Source organism: Balaenoptera borealis (assembly GCF_965194805.1).
Source record: "Balaenoptera borealis genome assembly, chromosome: 18".
In the NCBI taxonomy this organism is placed as follows: domain Eukaryota; kingdom Metazoa; phylum Chordata; class Mammalia; order Artiodactyla; family Balaenopteridae; genus Balaenoptera; species Balaenoptera borealis.
Genome location: NC_138877.1, coordinates 29,558,186 through 29,585,873, shown reverse-complemented (window position 1 = coordinate 29,585,873; position 27,688 = coordinate 29,558,186). Strand labels below are relative to the sequence as shown.

The 27,688-nt window shown below is 33.2% G+C and overlaps 1 long non-coding RNA gene and 1 pseudogene across 2 annotated transcripts in view; both read right to left on the bottom strand.

Annotated features, from left to right (window-relative positions):
- Positions 1-27,688, bottom strand: part of LOC309615765 — a 268,971-nt gene that overhangs the window by 70,728 nt on the left and 170,555 nt on the right. The window lies entirely within an intron of this gene.
- Positions 592-15,996, bottom strand: LOC309615603 (tubulin beta-5 chain pseudogene; annotated as a pseudogene). The gene has a single exon. The product of its transcript is annotated as a tubulin beta-5 chain pseudogene (transcript).

Below are 27,688 nucleotides of genomic sequence, written 5' to 3'. Positions count from 1 at the left end.
ATACAAGTCATGTTATTTTTATGTTGATACAAAGTTTTAAGAAAATATGCTGTTGGTTAATGAAATTATGAAGGAATAAATCAAAGAGCAATAATCTTGTGATAAAGTCATTTTAACTTCATTTTTCTCACAATAATATAGTATAGTCTCCTAAAAATTTCACACAAGATAGGAACATAATGAATGTGAAATTTGGTCATACTCTAAAGTTAATCCCCAAGAAAATTCAATTTATTAAAATCTTGTTACATGTGTTTACTGCTATATATGTTTACATATATTTGTCTGTTTAGCTCTACACTAATTGGGTAACTATACCACATTATTTTGTACACTTCCTTTTTCACTAAATAGTTTGTGGTTATTATAGTCAACACAAATAGAGTTAGGTAGCTATATAGTGATTACAAAATATACTAGAGCAATTTCTTTGGGGAAAAATATCTATCACTGCAAAAATGTCTGTTATTTAATTTGTAAAATAGGTTTTATTCCATTATGGATCATATCAGAGTGTTTAATAAAATAAGTCATAGTGTGAACTTAAGAGAGGAACCTATGTTTGCCAAATTTATTTTTGGCTTGAGAGTCTTCTTTCTTTCTTTCTTTTTTTTTTTTTTCTATTCCCACTTATTTTTGGCTCTTGGGGCAATGTCATCTTTTCAATATGAAAAAAAAGCAACAAGTTCGGCACAAAACAGAAATCTGAAGTGTAGAATAGGACAAAACCAGGGTAGGGGGGAAAAGGCAATAGTAAAAGCAAGAGATGAGATGTTGCCAAAAGATTAAGCGTGTCCTGTCACCTATCTGGGGAATGATATTTAGATGGCAGCACATACCTTTCCATATATGTACAGAAGGACTGATTTTTTTTTTTTTTTTTCTGTAAGAAAAGATAGGGTTGTGGAGGGGCTTTCTTGAGGTTTAGGGACCAAGGCTAGTCTCTCTCTTGCTCCTCTTGACCCCTTTTTCCCGCCAGGGTAAAGGAAGGAATCCAACATTATGAAGAAGGTAATGTGGAAGAGGGAAGGATCCCCCTTGACAAGGTGGGGGTCAGACCCCTGCAAAGGAAACCACCCAGGACAGAGTTTGGAGGAGACTGAAAATGGAGATAATACTGTTAACACCTCTCCAGAAGCTGAGAGAGGAGTGGGGAGATATCTGGAAACTAGGACTTCAATAGCCTGGATGCCCCTCTTCAAAACCCCACCCCTTCCTTGTAGGGACTTCTACCTGCTGCTTGGTTTCCTTTCCCCTGGGCTACCACACAGGCCTAGGGTGGTGGTCATCTGTCTGGGTTGTCAGGCCACGGTTCTAAATGAGATTTGATGAGACCTAGGTTCTTGATGAGTTATCTTGAAAACGAAGTGGGAAATGTTAACTGGACAGATGGGAGGAATGGGCACCAGAAGGAAATAAAAGGTTACCCAGAATGGCAGAAATGGTTCTGCCAGAAGTGGAAAGAGAGAGGAGACATTCAACAAACAACAAATATTTATTGAGTACCTATTATGTGCCAGGCACTGTTTTAGAACCTCTACCCACCTCCCAAAAAAAAGAAAAAAAAAAAAAATTGAGTCAGAAAATGCAAATTCTGAGGGAGAGGAAAGGGATGATTGAGGAAGAAGGCTGAGGGGACTGAGAAGCCTTAGGTGATGGGGTTCGGCCTTAGGCCTCCTCTTCAGCCTCCTCACCGAAAATCTCTTCTTCTGCAGTGGCATCTTGCTACTGGTGGTATTCAGAGATGAGGTCATTCATGTTGCTCTCAGCCTCCGTGAACTCCATCTCGTCCCTGCACTCGCCTGTGTACAGTGGAAGAAGGCGTTCCAGCAGAACATGGCAGAGAACTGCACTCAGGTGAGCTTGAACAACTCCTGTATGCTGTGCTCTTGCTGATGAAGGTGACCACAATCTTGAGGCCACAGAGTGGGATGTTGCAGACAGCCATCTTGAAGTTGCTGGGGATCGATTCCAGGAAGTAGCTACTGCTCTTGTTCTACACATTGAGCTTCTGCTCATCCACCTCCTTCATGGACATTCACCCATGGAAGACAGGAGCCAAGGTGAGGTGCCAACCATGGTGGGAGTCACAGGCAGCCATTGTGTTCTTGGCATAGAAGATCTGCTGGGTGAGCTTGGGCACAGTGAGTGTCTGATACTGCTGGTTTCCACCTCTGGTTAGAGGGGAAAATTCAGGCATGAAGAAGTGAAGACATGGGAAGGACACCATGTTGACCACCAGCTTGCAGAGGTCAGCATTGAGCTGGCCAAGTAAGTGGAGGCAGGTGGTGACACCACTCTTGGTGGCCAGGTTGAGGTGTTTCAGGTTCCCTTAGGTTGGCATGGTCAGCTTGAGGTTGCAGAAGCAGATGTTGTAAACGGCCTGGTTGTGGATGCAGTAGGTCTCATCAGTGTTCTCCACCAGCTGATGGACAGTGAGGGTGGCATTATAGGGCTCAGCTACAGTGTCAGACACTTTGAGTGAGGGCACCACACTGAAGCCTTCATGATGCCATTGGGATACTCTTCACGGATCTTGCTGATGATCAAGGTTCCCATTCCAGAATCCATGCCCCTACCCAGCGAGTGGGTCAGCTGGAAGCCCTACAGGCAGTCACAGCTCTCGGCCTCCTTCAGAACCACATCCATGACTGAGTTAACCAGCTCGGCCTCCTCTGTGTAGTGGTCCTTGGCCGAATTGTTGCCTGCCCCAGACTGACCAAAAACAAAGTTGTCTGGTCTGAAGGTCTGACCAAAAAGACCTAAGCGAACAGAGTCCATTGTCCCGGGTTCTAGATCCACCAAGATGGCATGAGGAACATATTTGCCACCTGTGGCTTCATTGTAGTTCATGGAGATGTGGTCTAACTGCAGGTCTCTATCCCCACGATAGGTGTCGGTAGGGTCTATGCCATGTTCATCACTTATCACCTCCCAGAACTTGGCACCAATTAGGTTGCCACACTGACGGGCCAGGATGTGCACAATTTCCCTCATTGTTAAAATTTATTCTAATTTTTTTGCTTGCCTCAAGGTGTGTATGGGGCAAGAAAATGATATGTAATTAGTTTTTCTCTGCTGTTGGTCACAGGCTGGAAGGATGGAACGGGCCCCGGAGGCTGGAGAAGCAAGATACGAAAGCGGCATCAGGAAGGTTCTGAGAGGATTTTTCTTTCTAATATCACAATTACTACCTATAAGAACTGTAATTCCATTTTGTAGAAATACATTTTATTATTGAAATTATTTTCACATTTTAAAATGTGTTATATATTTTGAAATAGTGTCTATAAAAGTTCCTATCTTTAAAAATTCTTGCTATTGATGTCACCATATATATTTAATATTTGAAAGAGATAGTAGAAATATTATAACTTGTTATAATATTTTATTTGTAATCATTATAGCACTATTTAAACTTTCAATATATTTATTTTCTATTATTTTGTCTTTATTTGTAACAAAACTTTCTTTGTAGTAACACAATTTTGAAATTGTCCATTGTTATAGCTTGACTACATACCATTTTTTTCATAGATATGTTTCTCATTATCTTTACTTTTCAAATATGTATTAATCATAATTTTTACTAGACCCTTAAATTGGGTTCATTTAAGAGTGTATATTGTAATACCCATATAATTTAGGCGAATATTGTTTTTTTTTTTTTTTTACTTTTTTAAGTCATTTATACTTTAATTTCTAAATTAATTTCATTAAGATAATATTTGTTGGAATTCCTTAATGTTATTTCTAGGCATAAAATATAGTTAGGCTTTGTAAAAATTTCATGGAAGCTTACATGCATGATTTATTCTCTATAAGGTGTAGATTTTAGTACAAAACAATATTAAAATTAATATATATTGAAATTTTATTAAATATTGTTTATTTTTATCTCTTTGATATGTCAAGGGCTGGAAGGAATAAGTTAAAATACATTAACAAACATAAAATGTTTCTTCTGTTATCTTTGTACTCCCTATACTTTTTTTACTGAGTATATATGTGATGTGTATATGTCTGTGTTTATTTTCCTTATACAAATTTCAAGGAAATTAAAAGTTTTTGTAATTGCACATTTTAAATAATGACACTTTTTTCTGTGAAAAAAGTGTTTTTTATATTTTAATTCAAATATCTCAGATATTAATATGACAACCAATTAAAAATTATCCTGTTCTACAGTTGTCAATTTTTAATTTTTTCTTTGTTTTAGTCATTGCTCTTGTGGACATCAAATAGATTTGACTTTTACTTGATCTTATATTACCCATATGAGAAAAATCTTCTTTAAATACATATTATTCTGTAAAAATTTAAATTGGTGTTAATTCTAAGTGGTTTTTAATTTTTAAAATATTGTTGCTTCTGCTGGTAATGTTGTTTTATGGTTCCTTGCTTTGGTTTTTTTTTTTTTTTTATTATTATTTTACTTTTTAGGAAGTTATATTTTCTTTGTCAAATTATATCCTACATATCTTGTTTTTATTCATAGTGTTTTTAACTCCAAATAAGTTTATTATTTTCCTAGATATCTCAACAACTCCAAATCAGAAATAAAACTGTTTATTGATTTCTAGTGATTAAAAGGAAAAATTAATACATACAACAAATCCTCACAAACCATCCCTTTCTTTTTCTATTTTACCAAAGGTTAAAAAACTTTTTCCAGCCTATTTTAATCACATGCCTAGAAAATTTAATTACCTTTTAAAAAATTCCTTAAGTTTTATTTGTTTTTAAGCAGAATTATTTTTGTTTCCTTCTATGAATAAATTAAATTTATACTTATCCATTGTTCTTTTGCTATCATAAATTTCAAGGCCGTTAAATCTTATCTCAAATCATTTATTAGTTGTGTTCTGTTTAGTATACTATTTTGCTGTACTGGGATTTTGATCTTGACACATTTTTTTAAAGTTACACAGCAAGTCTTTGAATATCTCAAAAAAAATATTCTATTGGAATTATGTGAAAATGCTATTGCTGTTATTATAGAATTCTCAATTTTATCCTGAGGGAGTAATTGACAATGAGGGACAAAGGGGCTTAGACCTGAGGTTGTGTCTGAGCAGAACAAGGGGAGCAACTGCTGACAGCTGCACAGGCAGTTCACTGGTGCATCAAAGACAGCTCCAAACTCTGTGTGCAGCCAACATGAGCTGACAGCTCACATGGATCCCACTCGCATCAGCACTCCTTCCCACTGGAGTAAGGGTCCTGGTACTGGGAGAGGGGAAAAAAAAACACTTCAAGGGAACAAAGCCAGCTCAAGCCTGACCCTCATGTCTTCTGCTCCAGCAACTTGGAATCAGACCCTGCCACTAATAGGGTGGTGATGGCCACTGAGAAGAGGGGAAATCCACCTTACACCTGGCTCCAGCTCTAGCCCCTTCATCTCCAGCCCCACTCCCTACCAAGTGATAGCTGCCAGCTATCACACTGAGGAAGGATGTGCCTGGTATGTCAAATCCAGCTCTCCCACCAAAGGCAGGATGTTGCCACATAAGAACAGTGCTTGCTTCAAGACTTAATAGGTAATCATTTCACCTAAATTCATAGGGGCAGAGAAAGTTAAGCAAAATGAAATGGCAAAGGAACTGGTCTCAATTAAAAGAACTGAAAAAATAAATAATGAAACAAATAGGCAATAAACTACATAAAGAATTCAAAGCATGCTAATAAGAATGTTAAATGAATTAGAGAAAAAAAGCAGATGAAAACAGTGAGAATTTTAAAAAGGAAATAGAAAGCATAAAAATGAACCAGTCAGAACTAAAGAATACAATAGTTGAAATGAAAAACATACTAGAAGATATTAATAGCAGACTAGGTGATAAACAGAAGTGCTCTGGAAAACAGAGTAAAGGAAATCACCCAATTATAACAGCAAAAAGGAAAAAAAAAAAAAAAATGAAGACATTTCTGGAATAACATGAAGCATACCAACATTTGCATTATAGGAGTCCCAGAAGGAGAAGAAAGAGAGAAGGGGATCAAAAATGTATTTGAAGAAATTATAGCTGAAATTTTCCCAAACATGATGGAGGAAACAGATATCCAGATACAGAAAGCACAGAGGGTCCCCAAAGAAGAATATCCCAAACAACCCATGCAAAGACATATCATAATTAAAATGGAAAAAGGTTAAAAAGAGAATTCTAAAGGAAGCAAGAAAAAAGCAAATAATCTTATACAAAGGAACCCCCATAAAGTTATCAGCTGATTTTTCTGCAGAAACTTTGCAGGCCAGAAGGAGTGGAATGATATATTCAAACTGCTAGAAAGGAAAATCTGCAACCCAGGATACCCAGCGAGAGTATCATTACCATATCAAACATGGTTTGAAAGTATACATGAACCTCAATGTTCATTGCTGAACTGTTTACAAGAGCCAAGACATGGAAGCAATCAACAGATGAATGGATGAAGAAAATGTGGTACATATATACAATGGAATATTACTCAGCCACTAAAAAGAATGAAATAATGTCATTTGCAGCAATATGGATGGACCTGGAGATTATCAGGCTAAGTGAAGTAAGTCAGACAGAGAAAGCTAAATATCACATGATATTGCTTACATGTGGAATACTTTTTAAAAAATGATACAAATGAACTTATTTACAAAACTCACAGTCTTGAAGAACAGACTTATGGTTACCATAGGGGATGGGGAAGGGAGGAGAGGAGGGATAGATTGGGAGTTTGGGATTGACCTGTACACATTGCTATATTTAAAATAAAATGCCTTTCCATAAAAAAGATTATCATTTAGAATAGAAGGAAAGATAAAGAACTCTTCAGACAAGTACAAAGTAAAAGATTTTATCAACACTAAACCTACCCTAAAATAAGTTTTAAAGTGTTTTCTCTAAGTGGAAAATAAGTAAAAATCTATAGGAAGGAGAAAAATCTCACTAGGAAAGGCAAATATATATAAGGACTAAGGATCAAGCACTTAAATAAGCCAGTACAAAGATTAAAAGACAAAAAACAACAACAACAACAACAACAAAAAAACAAAACTGTAAAAACAACTATAACTACAATAAACAGTTAAGAGATAAACATAAATATGTGAAATATGACACCAAAAAGACAAAACATGGGGAAGGAGGATAAAAATGTTGATCTATTAGAATATGTTTGAATTTAATAGCTCTCAGTTTAAAACAAGTATACATAGTTATAGGTAAATATATATGAACCCCGTGGTAACCACAAATTAAAAACCTACAATAGATACACAAAAACTAAAAAGAACACAAGCATAATACTAAAGAAATCATCAAACAAAAAGGAAAGAAGCCAAAAGAAGAAAAAAGAACATAGAACTACAAAAACATCCAGAAAACAAGTAATAAAATGGCAATAAGCACATACCTATCAATAACTACTTTAAATATCAATGGACTAAATGCTCCAACCAAAAGATATAGGGTGGCTGACTGGATTTAAAAAAATAAAATAAAATAAAATAAGACCCAGCTATATGGTACCTACAAGAGACTAATTTTAGAGCTAAAGACACTCACAAACTGAAAATTAGGGGATGGATAAATACATTTCATGCAAAAGGAAACAACAAGAAAGCTGAAGTAGCAATACTCATATCAGGCAGAATGCCTTCAAAACAAGGGCCCTAACCAAAGACAAGGAAAGGCATTATATAATGATAAAGGAATCAATACAAGAAAAGGATATTACACCCATTAACATATATGGACCCAATACAGGAGCCCCTAAATATATAAAGCAAATACTAACAGTCATAAAGGGAGAAATTAGCAATAAAATAATAGCAGTAGGAGATTTTAACAACCCACTTACAACAATAGACAGTTCATCCAGACAGAAAATCAATAAGGCAATACTGGTTTTATGACACAATAGACCATTTGGACTTAATAGAAATCCATAGGACTTTACATCCCAAAACATCAGAATACATATTCTTTTCAAGTGCACATGGAATGTTCTCTAAGGTAGATCATATGCTAGACCACAAAACAAGTCTCAACGAATTTAAGAGGATAGAAATTATCAAGTATTTTTTCAGATCACAATGGTATGAAACTATAATCAATCACAGGAAGAAAAATGGGAAAAGAAAAAAAAGTTGGTGAGTAAACAACATGCTACTAAAAAATAAATGGCTTAATGAAGAAATCAAAAAAGAGATCAGAAAATACCTGAAGACAAATGAAAATGGAAACACAACTCTCCAAAATCTATGGAATGCAGCAAAACTAGTTCTAAGAGGGAAGTTTATACCAAGTTTATACAAGCCTTCCTCTAGACACAAAAAAAGACTCAAAAACAACCTAACCTACCTCCTAAAGTAATTAGGGAAAAAAAGAGCCAAAATTCAGCAGAAGGAAGGAAATAAAATATTAGAGAGGAAATAAATAAAATAGGGAATAAAAAGAAAAAGGAATAGAAAAGATCCATGAAAAAATGAGTTTTTTTAAGATAAACAAAATTGATAAACTTTTAGCCAGACTCACTAAGAAGAAAATAGTGAGGACCCAAATAAACAAAATATGAAATGAAAGAGGAGAAATATATAACAACATTCCACAGAGCTACAAAAAAAAAGCATAAGAGAATACCCCAAATAGGTATATGCCAAAAAATTGGAAAACCTAAGATAAATGGACAAATTTCTAGAAACATATAACTTGCAAAGACAGAATCAAGAAGAAATAGACAATTTGAACAGACATATTACTAGTAGTGCAATTGAATTTGTAATGAAAAAAAAAAATCCAACAAACAAAAGGCCAAGTCCAAGACAGCTTCACAGGGGAATTTTACGAAACATATAAAGAAGAGTTAATTCTTATCCTTCACAAACTATTCCAAAAAGTTGAGGACAGAACACACCCAAATTAATTCTATGAAGCCATGATTACACTGATATCAAAACCAGACAATGAGATTACAAAAATAAATGACAGACCAATATCTTGGATGAATATAGATGCAAAATTTCTCAACAAAATATTAGCAAACTGAATCCAACAATATATAAAAAGGATCATACACCATGATCAAGTTGGATTTATTCCAGAGACACAAGGATTTTCAATATTTGCAAACCAATCAGTGTGATACACCACATTAACAAAAGAAAGAATAAAAATCTCATGATCATTTCAATAGAGGCAGAAAAAGCATTTGACATCAATTCATGATAAAAACTCTCATCAACGTTTATATGGAGAGAACATATTTCAACATAATAAAGGCAAAGGCAATTTATGACAAACCCACAGTTAACATCATACTCAACAATAAAAATCTGAAAGTCTTTCTTTTAAATTCAGTAACAAGACAAGGATGTCCACTTTTGCCACTTCTATTACACATAGTATGAGAAGTCCTTGTCAGAGCAATTAGATGAGAAAAAGAAATAAAAAGAATCCATATTGGAAGCTAAGAATTTAAACTTTCAGGTGACAGGATACTCTATATAGAAAACCCTTAACTGTTGAGCAGAAAACTCTTAGTTCTAATAAATGAAATAAGTAAAGTTCTAGGATACAAGATTAATATACAGAAAACTGTTGCTTGTCTATACACTAATAATAAATTATCAGAAAGAGAAAGAAAAAAAATTAAAATCATATCAAAAAGAATAAAATACCTAGGAATAAACTTAACTAAGGAGGTGACAGAGCAAACTCTGAAAACTATAAAATATTAATGAAGGAGGTTGAAGATGATAATAAAGACATGGAAAGATATCCTGTGCTCTTGAATTTGAAGAATTGATATTGTTACAATGGCCATACTACAATCTGCAGACTCAATGCAATTTCTTACAAAATACCCATGACATTTTTCACAGAACTTGAACAAATAATCTTAAAATTTAGATGGAGCTATAAAAGACCCAGAATTTCCAAAGCAATCTTGAGAAAAAAGAAGAAAGCTGGAGGTATCACCCTCCCTGACTTCAGACTATACTTCAAAGCTAAAGTAATCCAAACAGTATAATACTGGCCCAAAAAACAGATGTATAGATCAGTGGAAAGTAATAGACAGCCCAGAAATAAACCCACACACCTGTGGTCAGTTAATCTACAACAAAGTTAATCTACAAGAATATATAATGGAGAAAAGATAGTCTCACCAATATCTTGTGCTGGGAAATCTGGACACATACATATAAAGGAATGAGGTTAGAACATTTACTCACACCATATACAAAAGACAATTCAAAATAGATTAAAGACCAACATGTAAGACATTAAACCATAAAACTCCTACAAGAGAACATACGTAGAGCACTCTTTGACATTAATTGTAGAAATAATTTTTTTGGATCTATCTATCTCCTAAGGAAAAAGAACCAAAAGTACAAATTAACAAATGGAACTTAATTAAACTTAAAAGCTTTTGCACAGCAAAGGAAAACATCCAGAAAACTATAAGACAGCCTACAGTATGGGGGAAAATATTTGCAGACTATATGACTGACAAAATGTTGAGATCCAAAATATAAAAATAGCTTATACAACTCAATATCAAAAAAATAATCCAATCAAAAAATGGGAAGAAGACCTGAATAGACATCTTTCCAAAGAAGACATACAGATAGCTAACAAGCACATGAAAAGATACTCAAAATCACTAATTACTAGAGAATGCAACTCAAAATAAAAATAGGTATCACCTCACACCTGTCAGATGACTATCAGCAAAAAGACCACAAATAGCAAATGTTGGTGAGGATGTGGAGAAAAGGAAACCCTTCTATACTGTTGGTGGGAATGTGAATTGGTGCAGCCACCATGGAAAACAGTATGGAGGTTCCTCAAAAAACTAAAAATGGAACTACCACATGATCCATCCAGCAATTCCACTCCTGGGTATATATTTGGAAAAAAAGGAAAGCATAAATTTGAAAAGCTACATGCACCTCAACATTCATAGCAGCTCTATTTACAATAGCTAAGATATGTAAGTAACCCAAGTGTATATCAACAAACAGATAAAGAAGATGTGCTATCTATCTATCTATCTATCTATCTATCTATCTATCTATCTATCTATCTACCTACCTACCTACATAGATAAAATGGAATATTACTCAGCCATAAAAAAAAAGAAATTCTGCCATTTGCAGCCATGTGGCTGTTCCTAGACAATATGCTTAGTGAAATAAGTCAGACAGAAAAAGAATAATATTCTATGTTATCACTTATATGTGGAATCTAAAAATAAAACAAACGAATGTGTAGCAAAATAGAAACAGACATAGAAAACCAACTAATGGTTACCAGAAGGGAGAGGGAAGGAGGGAGGGGCAAGATAGGGGTATGGGATTAAGAGACACAAATTACTATGTATAAAATAGATAAACAACAAGGATATATTGTATAGCACCAGGAATTATAGCCATTATTCTGTAATTATTTTTAATAGATTATAATCTATAAAAATACTAAATCACTATGTTGTACACATGAAACTAATATAATATTGTAAATCAACTATACTTCAATTAAAAAAAAAAAAAGAAACATGACCTTTGAGTTAAAACATGATAAAACTACAAAACTTTTTTAAAAGTAAAAGATATTTTTATATTTGAGGATAAAAAACAGTAGGGATTTCTCAGTTGTTTTTCAAACATGTGGGTCTCAATGGTTATGTGATCCATCTGTTTCTGACTTATTTACACTTAACTCACTGTAGTGCTATTTTTTTAAAAAAATTACTTGTCTAAGAAAAAAAGTAATGTAATATCTTTGTATGTTGAAGAATGTGGCCCAAAGGTACAAACTTCCAGTTATAAGATAAATAGGTACTAAAGATATAAATAATATACAACATGATAAGCATAATTAGCACTGCTGTAAGCTATATATGAAGATTGTTATGGTAATCACAAGGAAAATAAGTTTTTCTTTTTTTTTTTTGTCTATATAAGAAAATGGATGCTCACTAAACTTGTAGTGGTAATCATTTAATGATGCATGTAGGTCAAATCATTATACTGTATAACTTAAAGGTATACTGTGTTGTATGTCAATTATATCTCAATGAAAGTGATGAAAATAAAATTTTAAAGCCATCACAGAAAAAAGATTAAACAAAGTAATGCAAAAGGTACAAAACAGCAGGATAAATAAAGCACAAGCACACATCAGAGATGTCCAAGAATTCCAGGTACAAGTGTCAAGATTCTTTATGTTACAGGACATGAGTCATCTTTGGATCATAACACGTATAAAATATTTTAGAGTCAGGAAATCCTCAGGCTCATCTGAGGAGAGGTCTTTTATATTTCTTTGGTCATGTAACCTGTATCAGGCTGCTAGATTAGGATCAATAGCAGAAACCAAGAGAATATAATAGAAACCACATGCAAACTGTCAATCTATATATTTTCTGTAAACAATGTTGATAAGTTGGTACAGGTTGTCCCTTTGTTTTGGACAGTGGAATATATATATATATATATATATATATATATATATATATATATATAATTGAAGTATAGTTGATTTAAAATTTGATTTAAAATGTTGTGTTAGTTTCTGCTGTATAACAAAGTGATTCAGATAGATATAAATAATATATATATATATATATATATATATATATATATATATATAATATATACATTCTTTTTTATATTCTTTTCTATTATGGTTTATCACAGGATATTGAATATAGTTCCCTTTGCCATAGAGTAGGGCCTTGTTGTTTATCTATTCTATGTATAATAGTTTGCATCTGCTAACCTCAAACTCCCACTCCACCTCTCCCCCTCCCCCTTGGCAACCACAAGTCTGTTCTCCCTGTCTGTGAGTCTGTTTCTGTTTCATGGATAAAGTTCATTTGTGTCATATTTTAGATTCCACACTAAGTGATATCATTTGGTATTTGTCTTTCTCTTTCTGACTTACTTCACTTAGTATGATAATCTCTAGTTCCATTCATGTTTCTGCAAATGACTTTACTTCATTCATTTTTTATGGCTGACTAATATTCCACTGTATATATGTACCATATCTTCTTTATCTATTCATCTGTTGATGGACATTTAGGTTGTTTCCATGTCTTTGCTATTGTGAATAGTGCTGCTATGAATGTAGGGGTACATGTATTTTTTGAGTTATAGTTTTGTCCAGATATATGCCTAGGAGTGGGATTGCTGGATCATATGGCAACTCTATTTTTAGTTTTTTTGAGGAACCTCCATACGGTTTACTTTAGTGGCTTCACCAACTTACATTCCCACCAACAGTGTAGGAGGATTCCCTTTTCTCCACACCCTTTCCAGCATTTGTTATTTGTAGATTTTTTAATGATGGCCATTCTAACTGCTGTGAGGTGATGCCTCACTGTAGTTTTGATTTGCATTTCTCTAATAATTAGTGATGCTGAGCATCTTTTCATGACCATCTGCATGTCTTCTTTGAAGAAATGTCTATTTATGTCTTCTGCCCATTTTTCGATTAGGCTGTTTGCTTTTTGTTGTTGAGTTATATGAGCTGTTTGTATTTGGAAATTAAACCTTTTTTGTGGATGCTGGAATATATTAATCAATATTTAGTGATTCAACTTTGGCTAAGCATCTGTTAGTGTTATGACTTCAAGCATCCCTGCATATAAACACATGTTTTATCAGACCAGCTGAGCCTTACCCTGTACTTACAGAGAGAAGAATTATGTGAACATATTGACAACATGACATCTCTCAAGTGGGGGACATAGGCATATCCACTCAAAGCTCACAGGAAGTGTTCTGATGTTGTCTTGTCTAGGAGTTTTAATTCTGTATTATTACAAATAAGCCATAACTTCATCATCACTTTTAATTAAATCAAATATTATATATTTTCTAGATTACAAATGTCATATGGAATGGAAAATATATGTTCTTCTTCTATCCTAATCTTCATTTGTTTATGGAATTCTACTATAACTGACTTTAAACAAACGGGCTTAAGTATTTAACAGAGGTCTCATAAGGAAATAATTGGTAAATGAAACAGCAAAATGCTAGGTATCTACAACTATTCTAAATACAAAAGAATCTGTATAAAAGGAAGGAAAGGACACTTGAAAACGCCTGTATGTTTGCTGATATTCTAAACCTGAATTATTGGCATGATTAAATAATGATATCAATGAACAAATAGAAGTCCGGTACTAATTATACAGCGACTTAATAATTAATCCAAAAATCCTCAATAGGAAAGCAGAATGGGTTACAGGCTTAATCACTATTTTTTGCCACTGTTGTATAGGATTTAAGGATCATATGAGATAATGTAGATATGTACTACAAGTTTTGCTTACCACATAGTACATTTAAATAAATGGTAACTATTATTAAAATATTGGAGAAAAAATTCCAAATTCAGAAGATATTCCTGCATTAGGAATATAGAAGGCATGCCTTTATGCAAAGATGTTCTATAGTGTATTAAGTCGCCAAGTGTGTATAGCAATTAAAAGAACATGAAAATAAAGATTTAATCCTGAGAAGTCCTCAATATGGTAGGGAAAGTATAACAATTAAACAAAGGAGTTATTGTAGAAGTTAGAAAGCTAAAAAATGATCAGTAGTGTGAAATTACACACAGATTAAAGGCAGGTATTTTTAAGAATGACATAGTAATCTGCAAGTTCAAATCTGGCCAGTAATCACAGAAAGTTAGGGTGTTCTATTACTTACAATTTATTTGACTATTCTTGGTTTTCTTTCCAACTCAAGAAATCACACTGAAAAAAACATATTATTGTGTTATACAGTATTTTCAGTGAAGATATCTAAAAATAATTAAAAACTTAATATTTGGTTTAAAAACATAGTTCTGGGTGCTTTAATATAGAAAAATAGTTTGTGATAATTTTTATCCATTAAATTTCTGCTTAATAAATGTCAGCCTTGGTATTTTCATATCATATGCCTATGCTGTACTCTTTTTCACTTATTAAAATCAAAGAGCTGTGGCATGCTTATCAGGAACAAAATGGTCTACCTACAAATATCATTGGTTTTGGCTTCCTGAAGAAACTCCTATCCATTCATAATTACTGGGGAATTTCCCCTCTCAAATGGGAAATCTTTCCTGAAAATACCATTACTAACACATATAAAGAAAAATTACTTTGGCCTAATTATATCAATTTTTGGAAATGAAAGTCAAAGCCTCACAGAAGTAGCAAATAAAAGTTATTTCAGTTTAAGAACAAAATATAAGTTGCTAACTTTTAAAAAAGAAAGGAGAAGTGTAGCAGACCAATCAAGTTTAGGAAATTTTATGACATGTCAGCTTATTAGTTATTTTAAAATTGCATTGTATTGCAATTATTGATGTGATCAGACTTTTAAAAATATACAAATGTTTCCAGAAAGTTTGAAAATAGAGTTATATAAATCTACTTAATACATATAGGTGTTAACCATATATCAATATTTGTATTTTATAGCCATAGAGTGTAAAGGACATATCATGTCCTTAAATCCTTAAGTTCTTCAAGTGTTAGATAATAAGTATATAGTGAACTTTGTAAGACATCAATATTTAGTAACAGTATATAGAATTTCAAATATGTTAACATGCTTGGAAAACACTGAGGAGTTAATATGTGAGAACAAAGACTAATCATGTGACAAAGTTCTTTCTAATTTTGTTTTTACTATGTTAAATGTAATAATTCTGTCAGAAATGGAATGATGTATGTTCACATCAGCACATAAAGTGGCCTTTGGGCAATATCATTGAGTTGAAATTTATCAGAAGTATGAATCATGATCTCCAGTTACTTTCCTTATAGCATAATACAGCAACAATGTGTGGTTTTTATTTTTTTATCACTAACTGTAGGAGCAGACACAGTAACACCGGATGACATACTCTGCTGTTGGTATTGCTGCTTTCAGTGGCAGAGGTGCATTATGAGTACTGAGTGTGACCATTTAAAAAGTTGTATCTGAATTAAATATCTTTACATTATCTTAACTATATCTTTACACTATCTTATCCATCTTGACAATGGGAGGAAGCATTTAAGCAAATGTCTTCATTAAGACAACTACACATTTTTGCCTTCTACTTATTAAAAATAAACTACCAGAAGATAAAATATGTTTTCATTGTCTTCTAAGATTATGGCTTATTAAGTAAAATGGAATTAAGTATATGTTGACATGTTACTGAACTTGATGCACTCTACCTATTTTATTTAAATAAAGAAATTACAGGAATAGAAATAACTCTCTAACTGATCTTAGTATTATTATTGTCTGTTTTGATCTTAGAAAAACTTAAGCTATGAATTATTTTCATAATAACCATTTTGACAAGTATCTGGACTTATTCTAAGAAGGAAAATGCATCATTTTGGGTATATGATTGTTTGTTTAAAATGTACAAGAGAGGAGAAAACTAGTACATACTGAGTAGTTCTTATATGTCAGGAATTCTAAAATCTTTTAAAGAGACCAGGTATTCTTAACTTTACTGTGTGCATTGGCAAATGTAATTCACGATGACATTCTGGGGAACTGGAAATGACATGTTGAAGAACTAAGAAAATCTCACCAGCTTTGCAAGCTTCCTTACTCTTAGCCATCATTTCTTTTTAAATAATGAAATAACCATTATCAATCAAATATTTTATAAAATATATTTTTTCATAAAATATTTTGATAAGAATTTTTACAGAAATAAACAAATAACTCTGTTTATCTAAAATTCAATTGAGATAAATCCCAAATTTAGGGTTAATGATATAGACCTTTTTGCATCACACAGCAAGATCCTTCATTTAAAGTACATAGGTTAGATTTTTCTGATTTTTCTATTATTGATTTTCAAAAAGATAAAGGCAAACTTCCTTTTTCTTCAAAAATATCATTGCTACTCTTAGCTAACTGTGTTTCTATGTAAAATAATGACAAAATTTTCACATTTATTCTAAAATTATCTTCAAATGGTATTTTAATTTTTTTTGATATAGATAGATTTTTAAGGAGACAATTTACTCTTTCGAAGTTACCTTGATAAGCAAAGTTCAATGAATGATATAATATTTCCAGGTAAAGAGAAGATAATTCTATCAGTTTCTTTCAATAGGACTTCAGAATTAGCCTTGTATATGTTTTCTTAGAAATACAATCAAGAACTGATAATATAATCCTCAACCAAATATTAGCAGCTTGAATCGAACAATGTTCAAAAGAGAATTATGCATCATGATCAAGTGGAATCGCTCCCATGTAGGCAAGACTGGTTCAACATTTGAAAATTAATGTAATCCATCACATCAACAAACTAAAAAAAAATCACATGATCATATCAATAGATGCAGAAAAAAAACATTTGACAAAATTCAACACCAATTGATGATAAAATTTATTGGTAGACTAGGAATAGAGGGAGTAATTCTCAAATTGATAAAGAATATCTACAAAAAATTACAGCCATCATTATAATTAATGGTGAGAACTGTGAAGCTTTCCCACTAAGATCACACACAAGGCAAGAATGCCCCCTCTTGCCACTTCTTTTCAATATTTTACTGGAAATTCTAGCTTATGCAATAATACAAGAGGAAATAAAGAGTATACAGGTTGGAAAGAAGTCTTTGTTCACAGATGACATGATCATCTCTGTAGAAAAATTTTAAAAATCACCAAAAAATTCCTGAAACAAATATATATTTATAATAAGGTGCAAGACACCAGGTTAAAATATAAAAGTCTTTCCTATATACCAACAATAAACAAATGGATTTTGAAATTAAAAACACAATACTAATACTATTTACTTTAACACCCTCATTACAGAAATGTTAAAGTGTAAATCTGACAAAATACATGCACAATCTATATGAGAAAATCTACAAACCCCAGATGAATAAAATCAAAGAACTAAACAAATGAAGAGATATTCCATGTTCATTGAAGACTAGTACTGTATCATCAAGATGTCAGTTCTTCCCAATCTGATCTATAGATTCAAGGCAATTCCAATCAAAATGCCAGGAAGCTATTTGATGTAGTTTGACAAATTTATCCTAAAGTTTCTGTAGGGAGGCAAAAGACCCATTATAGCCAACACAATATTGAAGGAGAAGAACAATATTGGAGCACTTATGCTACCTGACTTCAAATCTTACTATAAAAGCTACAATAACCAAGATAGTGAGGTATTGGTAAAAGAATAAATAACTAGATCAATGGAACAGAAAAGAGTGCCCAGATATAGACCCACACAAACTGGTATTTGACCAAGTAGTAAAGGCAATACAATGGAGCATTGTAGTGGAGTATTTTCAATAATTGGTGCTGTAATAACTAAATATCCACATACAAAAAAAAATGAATGTAGATACAGACCATTCACCCTTTTCAAAAATAAATTTAAAGTGGGTCACACACCTAAATATAAAATACAAACTATAAAACTCCTTGAAAATACATAGGACAAAGCCTAGATGATCTTGAGTATGGTGATGACTTTTCAAATACAACACCAAAGGCACAATCCATGAAGGAAATAATTAATAAGCTGATCCTCATTAAAGTTAAAAACTCCTACTCTGAAAAAGACAGGGTCAAGAGAATTAGAAGAAAAGCCACATTGGGAAAAATATTTCTAAATGACACACCTAATAAAGGACTGTTACATAAAATATACAAAGAACTTTTAAAACCCAACAAGAAAACCAACAACCTGATTTAAAAATGGGTGAAATATCTTAACAGACACCTTACTCATGAAGAAAAGCAGATGATAAATAAGCATATGAAAAGATGCTCCATATTATATGTCATCAAGGAAATACAAATTACAATGAGATACCACTCACTCCTATTAAAATGTCCAAAATTTGGAACACTGACAACACCAAACACTGGAAAGGATGTGAAGCAGCAGGAAATTTCACTCATTGGTGGGCATGTAAAATGGTACACCAACTCTGGAAGAATGTTTGGTGGTTTCTTACAAAACTAAATATCCCCTTACTATATAATTCAGCAACTGAGTTCCTTGGTATTTAACCAAAGGATGTGAAAATTTATGTTCACACAAAAACCTGCACATGGTTTTTATTGTTGCTTTATTTATAATTGCCAAAATTTGGAAGCAACCAAGATGTTCTTGTAGGTGAACATCCAGTAAGTGAAAGGTTAAACTATGGTACACACAGGTAATAGATATAGCACTAAAAATAGATGAGTTATCAAGCCCTGAAAAGAATGGAGGAATCTTAAATGTATATTACAAGTGAAATAAGCCAATCTGAAAAAGCTACCTACTATATGATTCCAACTATAGTCCAGCTAAATTCTGTAAAAGCAAAATTATGGAGAAAGGAGAAAGATCAGTGGTTCACACAGGTGGGGGGGGGTGGTAAGGAGGGACAAATAGGCAGAGCAAAAAAGTATTTTGTGTGATACTATAATGGTGGATTCATATCACGGTACATTTGTCCACAACCATAGAAGGTAAAATGCCAAGAGTGAACCCTAATGTAAGCTATGGACTTTGGAAGATAATGATGTTTCAATGTAGGTTCATCAATTGTAATGAATGTACCACTCTGGTGGGAGATGCTGATAATGGGGGAGGCTATGCATTATGTGAGCAAAGGTTATATGGGAATTCTTTATACCTTCTATGAATTTTGCTATAAACCTAAAAATGTTCTACAAAAATAGAGTGTTAAAAAAAAAAGATTTCTCTAGGAGGTATGTCAAAAAAGATCTTGCTGTGATTTATGCCATAGAGTGTTCTGCCTATGTTTTCCTCTAAGAGTTTGATGGTGCCTGGTCTTACGTTTAGGTCTTGAATCCATTTTGAGTTTATTTTTGTGTATGGTGTTAGGGAGTTTTCTAATTTCATTCTTTTACATGTAGCTGTCCAGTTTTCCCAGCACCACTTATTGAAGAGACTGTCTTTTCTCCACTGTATATTCCTGGCTCCATTATCAAAGATAAGGTGACCATATGTGCATGGGTTTATCTCTGGGCTTTCTATCCTGTTCCATTGATCTATATTTCTGTTTTTGAGACAGTACCATACTGTCTTGATTACTGTAGCTTTGTAGTATAGTCTGAAGTAGGGAGCCTGATTCATCCAGCTCCTTTTTTCTTTCTCAAGATTGCTTTAGCTATTATTTTGTGTTTCCATACAAATTGTGGACTTTTTTGTTCTAGTTCTGTGAAAACTGCCAGTGGTAGTTTGATAGGGATTGCATTGAATCTGTAGATTGCTTTGGGTAGTAGAGTCATTTTCACAATGTTGATTCTTCCAATCCAAGAACATGGTATATCTCTCTATCTATTTGTATCATCTTTAATTTATTTCATCAGTGTCTTATAATTTTCTGTATACAGGTCTTCTGTCTCCTTAGGTAGGTTTATTCTTAGATATTTTATTCTTTTTGTTGCAATGGTAAATGGGAGTGTTTTCTTAATTTCACTTTCAGATTTTTCATCATTAGTGTATAGGAATGCAAGAGATTTCTGTGCATTAATTTTGTATCCTGCTACTTTACCAAATTCATTGATTAGCTCTAGTAGTTTTCTGGTAGCAACTTTAGGATTCTCTATGTATACTATCATGTTATCTGCAAACAGTGGCAGATTTACTTCTTCTTTTCCTATTTGGATTCCTTTTATTTCTTTTTCTTCTGTGATTGTTGTGGCTAAAACTTCCAAAACTATGTTGAATAATATTGGTGAGAGTGGGCAACCTTGTCTTGTTCCTGATCTTAGTGGAAATGCTTTCAGTTTTTCAGCATTGGGGACGATGTTGGCTGTGGGTTTGTCATATATGGCCTTTATTATGTTGAAGAAAGTTCCCTCTATGCCTACTTTCTGGAGGGTTTTTAATCATAAATCCGTGGTGAATTTTGTCAAAAGCTTTCTCTGCATCTATTGAAATGATCATATGGTTTTTCTCCTTCAATTTTTTAATATGGTGTATCATATTGATTGATAAAAACAAAAATAAACAAATGTGACCAAATGAACCTTAAAAGCTTTTGCAAAGCAAAGGAAACCATAAACAAGATGAAAAGACCACCCTTCGAATGGGGGAAAATATTTGCAAATGAAGCAATTGGCAAAGGCTTAATCTCCAAAATTTACAAGGAGCTCAGGCAGCTCAATATCAAAAAAAAAAACAAAAAACCCAATCCAAAAATGGGCAGAAGACCTAAATAGACATTTCTCCAAAGAAGATATACAGATTGCCAACAAACACATGAATGAATGCTCAACATCATTAATCATTACAGACATGCAAATCAAAACTACAATGAAATATCATCTCACGCCGGGCAGAATGGCCATCATCCAAAAATCTAGAAACAATAAATGCTGGAGAGGGTGTGGAGAAAAAGGAACCCTCTTGCACTCTTGGTTGGAATGTAAATTGCTACAGCCGCTATGGAGAACAGTATGGAGGTTCCTTTAAAAAGTGAAAATAGAACTACCATATGACCCAGCAATCCCACTACTGGGCATATATCCTGAGAAAACCATCATTCAAAAAGAGTCATGTACCAAAATGTTCATTGCAGCTCTATTTACAATAGCCAGGACATGGAAGCAACCTAAGTGTCCATCAACAGATGAATGGATAAAGAAGACGTGGCACATATATACAATGGAATATCACTCAGCCATAAAAAGAAACGAAATTGAGTTATTTGTAGTGAGGTGAATGGACCCAGAGTCTGTCCTACAGAGTGAAGTAAGTCAGAAAGAGAAAAACAAAAAACATATGCTAACCCATATATATGGAATCTAAAAAAAAAAAAAAGAAAAATGGTCATGAAGAACCTAGGGGCAAGACGGGAATAAAGACAAAGACCTACTAGAGAAAGGACTTGAGGATACAGGGAGGGGGAAGGGTAAGCTGTGACAAAGTGAGAGAGTGGCATGGACACATATACACTACCAAATGTAAAATAGATAGCTAGTGGGAAGCAAACACATAGCACAGGGAGATCAGCTTGGTGCTTTGTGACCAGCTAGAAGGGTGGGATAGGGAGAGTGAGAGGGAGGGAGACGCAAGAGGGAAGAGATATGCGGACATATGTATATGTATAACTGATTCACTTTGTTATAAATTAGAAACTAACACACCATTGTAAAGCAATTATACTCCAATAAAGATGTTAAAAAAAAATTCTAAAGAAAAAAAAAAAAAAGAATTGAGGATACATTCTGAGTGCTTCTCCATGAGATCATGCCTAAAGTTATGGAAAGAGAAGGTAAAATTACTAGCATTTATTGAAGATCAGTTCTCATGTAGTGAATATAAATTAATTATAATACTTATATAAAATTAGGCTTTTTAATTGTATCATTCATTTGTTTAATTATGTTGTCTTCTTATGAGAATACCATTTCTGAACAGGAACACCTTTAGATAAACAGAATTGAAAAAAGGATAATACCTTATTTTTAATCTCTGATAAGGTTTTTATTTCCCCTTTTCCTATGCAGAATCTATGATTCTTAAGGAGTTTATCTAATGGGTGTGGGGAGAACATGTTTTTAAAATAAACTTTCTATTGTATATGTCAATAAATGCAACTAACAAATATTCAGCTTAAGGTTTTCTGTATTATAGTTTTATAGATTGCTGGTCTTATTTCCTCTGCCTCTGAACATGAGAAGGTGCTTAAAACGTTATAAAGAGACAAAAAATATCACAGCTAATAATCAAGACCAAACAGAAAGAATGATCAGCATCATTGAAAGCTAAATTTCTAAAGCAAGCATCATGTAAATGGAAGTATGATTTTTCCCCATTCTGTTGATAAAGGATTTTTTTCTAACTCTGCCAGAATGTAAGGGTAAAATGTGTGTAGGCAAAAGACCTATAAATGAAATTAAAGCTGTGTAAAAAAAAATCTTTCTTCTTAGATAGACTTACTCTCATATGATATGCTAATATGTAACTCTAGTGTCATACAATAGCTTGTATTACAGAGAATAACATATAAGTTGTCATTTTCATTTTCACGTGGAGGGGTGTTATATTCTAATAATATACAAATATGATAAGGGTACCTAGTCTCTTTTATTCATATGTTTTAATGCACCTAATTTCTCAATCCACATGATGTATATTTAAGAGATGTATTTTCATTTAAGAGAAAATAATTTTTATGTAATTAAATTCAAAGAAAGTTAAAACTCTGCTCTAGCCTTAGATCATCATATGAGTGATGTTATGTAGCAATTTTTATTAATGAATAGATATATTCTTGAACTACTAAGCAAAGCAAAGAAGTTCAAATGGTAAATTAAACATGTGTTTCCTCTGATGTTCATAAGTTGTCCATATCCATGTAATTTGATGGAACAATGTATAAGAAAAAGGTAAGAGTGTAGCCTAGTTTATCTGTTTCTTGAAAAATGAACAAATCATAGGCAAGAGTCTTTCCAGTTTAAGTCTGAAATATGAGTGTTATTGGGTCTAAGAGCAAGTTGACAGGCAGAATCTTCTCCCTCGGAGCTCACTGGTAGAGCTCTAACAGGATGAAAAAATGTGCAAGAACGAACTAAAATAAAACTCCAATGGTGCCTAGAGTATAGGAGAAATAAATTTAAATATGCATTTGAAGTTGAAGAATGCAACCAAATCACGCACAGCATGATCTACTTCACTGGGCTGAAATGCTTTGTGAAACTAAAATCAAAGGATGCCAGATCATATTGTGAAATTATTTCGTGAAAGCTAGTAAAGAGAAACTAAGTAAATTAAAAATAGGAACATCCTAATGATCACAGTGATGTTTTGAATGTGGATATATAAATCTACATATGACATGAATCAGTGAAAGGGAATATTTTCTATTTGCTTAACAAGATTTCATATTTTTTTTTAATGTAGTACACTATATTACCATTTGAGTGGTGTTGTCCATTTGTCAAAATTATCTCTGGTTCTATCAATAAATATAGTCTCCCAGTGATTGCTCTCTTATCATATTCACTTTTTAAAACCTTTAAGTTTTTCTGGTCACAGTCACTTCACTTAGTGCTGTGTAGTCGCCTGTGATGAGGTGAGAAAAATGATGAACAGGGTCACTCAGGTATTTGTGGAGGCAATTCTGAACACCTGTTGAGAAAACTAGCATATTCTCACATAAAAAGTTTACTAGAGCTGTAACAAAACAGTGGAAGACTAAAGTAAGTCAGTGTACTGTCTAGTGGGGAAGTAATTGAGAAACTACTAATGATGCAGGCTGGTCCTGAAAAATTAGCTGGGTAGTCTCATTCACAGAGCCATAGGGGATTTGCTGTATAATTTGACACACTCAGGTAACAGAATGGGTTCAGTGTGACAAGCAGCCCTCCTGTGGTACTAAACAATCAGTTCACTCACAAATTGACCCAGCTTTCATTTGGAAATACAGAGATCAAATCCCACTTCTGAGGGAAGACTGTGACAAGGGTTAAGACAGATTAGAGGGTTACAATTAAACTATCTGACTATCCACTCAGGGATCAAAAGTCACAGGAGTGATGGTGGCATGGCATTGACAATGCAGAAGAATTGCAGCTCTTCAGATTCGTTAAAATGCAAGCAATATGGGAACCTTGAAATACAATGGTGATATATTTTCCAGAGCACTAATGCCAAATACATAATCACTGTGATATCAGTTTAAATGTAACACATTGTCCTTCGCTGGCTGATGTAGCCCGAAGCCTTCTGGTTACACATGTACTTCAGAAAAATTGTTTATGGAATTATGCTTCTTAGAGTGAAGAGTCTGTCTTCTGCCAAGATTGTGGGTGAGCTGGATGTTGTTGATACAGTACACATACATGGAAACTTACTATAATTGTTTGACTATAGGGATCAACTAGAGTTGTATTGAAAGCTTACAATATAGAAAACTCTGGCCCAGCACTGTGTGAAACAACGATACAAATGATAGAGTTATCCTCTATCTGTGCTGTGTATTACAATAACCACCAGCCCCACGGTGCTATTGAACACTTGAAATGTTGCTAGTTTGGCAAAACTGAATTTTTAACAGAGCTTAATTTAATTTTAATTTTAAATATCTATAAATAGCTAGTGACTACCTCTTTGTACACTGTAGCTCTAGACCATAAAATTAAAACAGCTAGAAATGAGAAACTTATCTGATGGGGAGTCAAACAGCAACCGTTTAGCAGGAACTTATATAAATATAAATATAAATATATAAATATAAATATAAATATAAATATAAATTTCCATCCTGACCAGAAGCTCAAATTTATTATTATCCAAGTGTTATTTCAGGAGTTCATAAATTCAATCAGAAGCCTAAATACTTCTCATCTTTTGAATGTACCACCCTTAAGGTATCCAAGTGTGGCTCTTTATGGACACATGTTTTCTGAAGCTCGAAGAATCAGATCTACATTCAGAACATCTAAGGATGAAGGGAATTGATGAGGTTCTCTTATTTCTTGGCCTTTATATTGGAAAGGAAAATATTTCTTAGAAGATACTGCACAAACTTGATTTACATTTTATTTATTTTAACAGTCCCCATGGGCACAACTAGCTGCAGAGGTTAAAGGGAACATGACTATCTGACAATTTCAGACTGATTTGTGGGAGATAGGCTCACCCAACAAGGAAAAAGAGGAAGAATTGTTAAGCAGGGCACCAACGATGGTTTCTAGACATCCTATTAGTCTTGAAGAAAATATCAGCTGGATAGGGGAAATGAAAAAAGAAAACAAAAGAATACAATGTAATATATGCTTCAATAGAAATATAGAAATATACCAGAGGCCTTTAAAGGTAGGCAATGATGAAAATCAGCTTTTCAGTATTTAAGTAAAGAATTTTAAAAGTCAGAGAGCATGGCTTCTTTACACTGAGACGTATGGTATGTAGTGAGAAGTAGAAAGATATGAATGTGAGGGCTTACTAAGAGTTAGAGTGTCTGAAATATGTATGCCAAGATAAAAATTTGCACATCAAACCAGAAATGGTGAGGAAGTGCAGAAAAGTTTTCAGTAGAGAATGATATTATTAGATTACTTATTGATCACCATATTTAATGTATACCAAAGGGTATAATATGACAAAGTCTTCTCATGTCCACAAATACCAATAACCCCAACCTGGCACCCTATTCTCTTTCCCAGCCATATTTTACTCCATAGCAATTATCACCTCCTAATATATAATGAGCCATATGCAACATGCTTAAGCCCCCACCCCCTCTGCCAAAACCTCCCTGGCTATTTGTTTTACTCTTTTCTCCCTCACTACTCTACTCAGGACACACTAATCTCCTTTATGATCAATACACATGCCAGCCATCTCCCTCCTTAGAGCATTTGCAGCTGCTGTCCATTCTATTTGAAATGCTCTTTCCCTGGATATTGTATCACTTAATTCTTTTCAGGTATTTATCAAGTTTGGCCTGAAGAAAAACCATCTTTAAACAATATATTAAGTGTTATAGCCACTACCCGCCCTGCTTAGAAAATTCTACATACATTCCTAGATTGCTTTTTACATAGTAGTTTTTCTCATTGAACATATATACTTTGGATAATATCCTAGATGTTATACTATATGAAAATTCCATGAGTGCAGGTATTTTGTCTGTTTTGCTCACTTAACAAGTGATGCTAACAGTACCCATGTTAAGCATATAGCAGATTTTCTATAAATATTACTTGAAGGAATATATTCTCATTTCATAACAGCTGTATGCCCGTAACTATCTTTCTCTCACTAATAAGTTCCTTCAGATAGGGAGGTATTTTATTTGTTTATTTCAGGCTTAGCTTTCTGTTATATAAGACCCACACAAATAATTAATATGCGATTTGTATTGGCAGACACTGCAAACTAGTAATATGTGAGATTATACATGGTACAGCTATGAGCTTCATTTCGCTCTGATAATATGGACTTAAAAGTGAATTATTAACCAATATTTTAAACAAGTATATTTAAATTTGAACTCTATATATTACATAGTAAATCTAGACCTTCTTTCGTTCATGGTAATAATCAATTAATGTCAACTATTAGTTGCCTAATCTAGAGAAGGCCTATGCTCACTGGTTAAAAATAGCCCCCCTCCCCTACTCACTTTATTCGTTTACATTCTTTGTCTTGCTTTCTCAATATTTTAGTTTGTAACCTCTGATATAAGTACTGGAAAACTTGAGAAGAATGCAAAAATATTCTTTTCACTAAGTATTAGAATCTCTTCAGGAAAATTGGTTTTAATTATTTCTATTTTAAAAGGAAATATAATTATTTATTGATAGTAGAACTTTATTCACTGTATTAATGTGCATATTTTGATAATATTTATAATTATTTTCTGCTTGTTAATTTAACATATTAGCTAATTCAATATATTAATTAACTTCAGCTCTCTAAATTAATTAAATCTAAAACATCACAAAGAGTCCTGGAAAGGAAACACAGGAGCAGAGCAACAAGATTGGGAGGCTGGAAAACATGAACAGAGGTTAATTAGCTTGAAATATTCTTCAATATTGGTATTGTTTCAACCCATTTTAGAGGGAACATAATGCTATGACAGTTTTTCAGAGTAAGCTGAAGGAGTTCGAAAGTGTGATGAGAAGGTATCTATATGTTTACTAATCCAATGAACTTGAAGGTAGGCTAATATTTTCCTG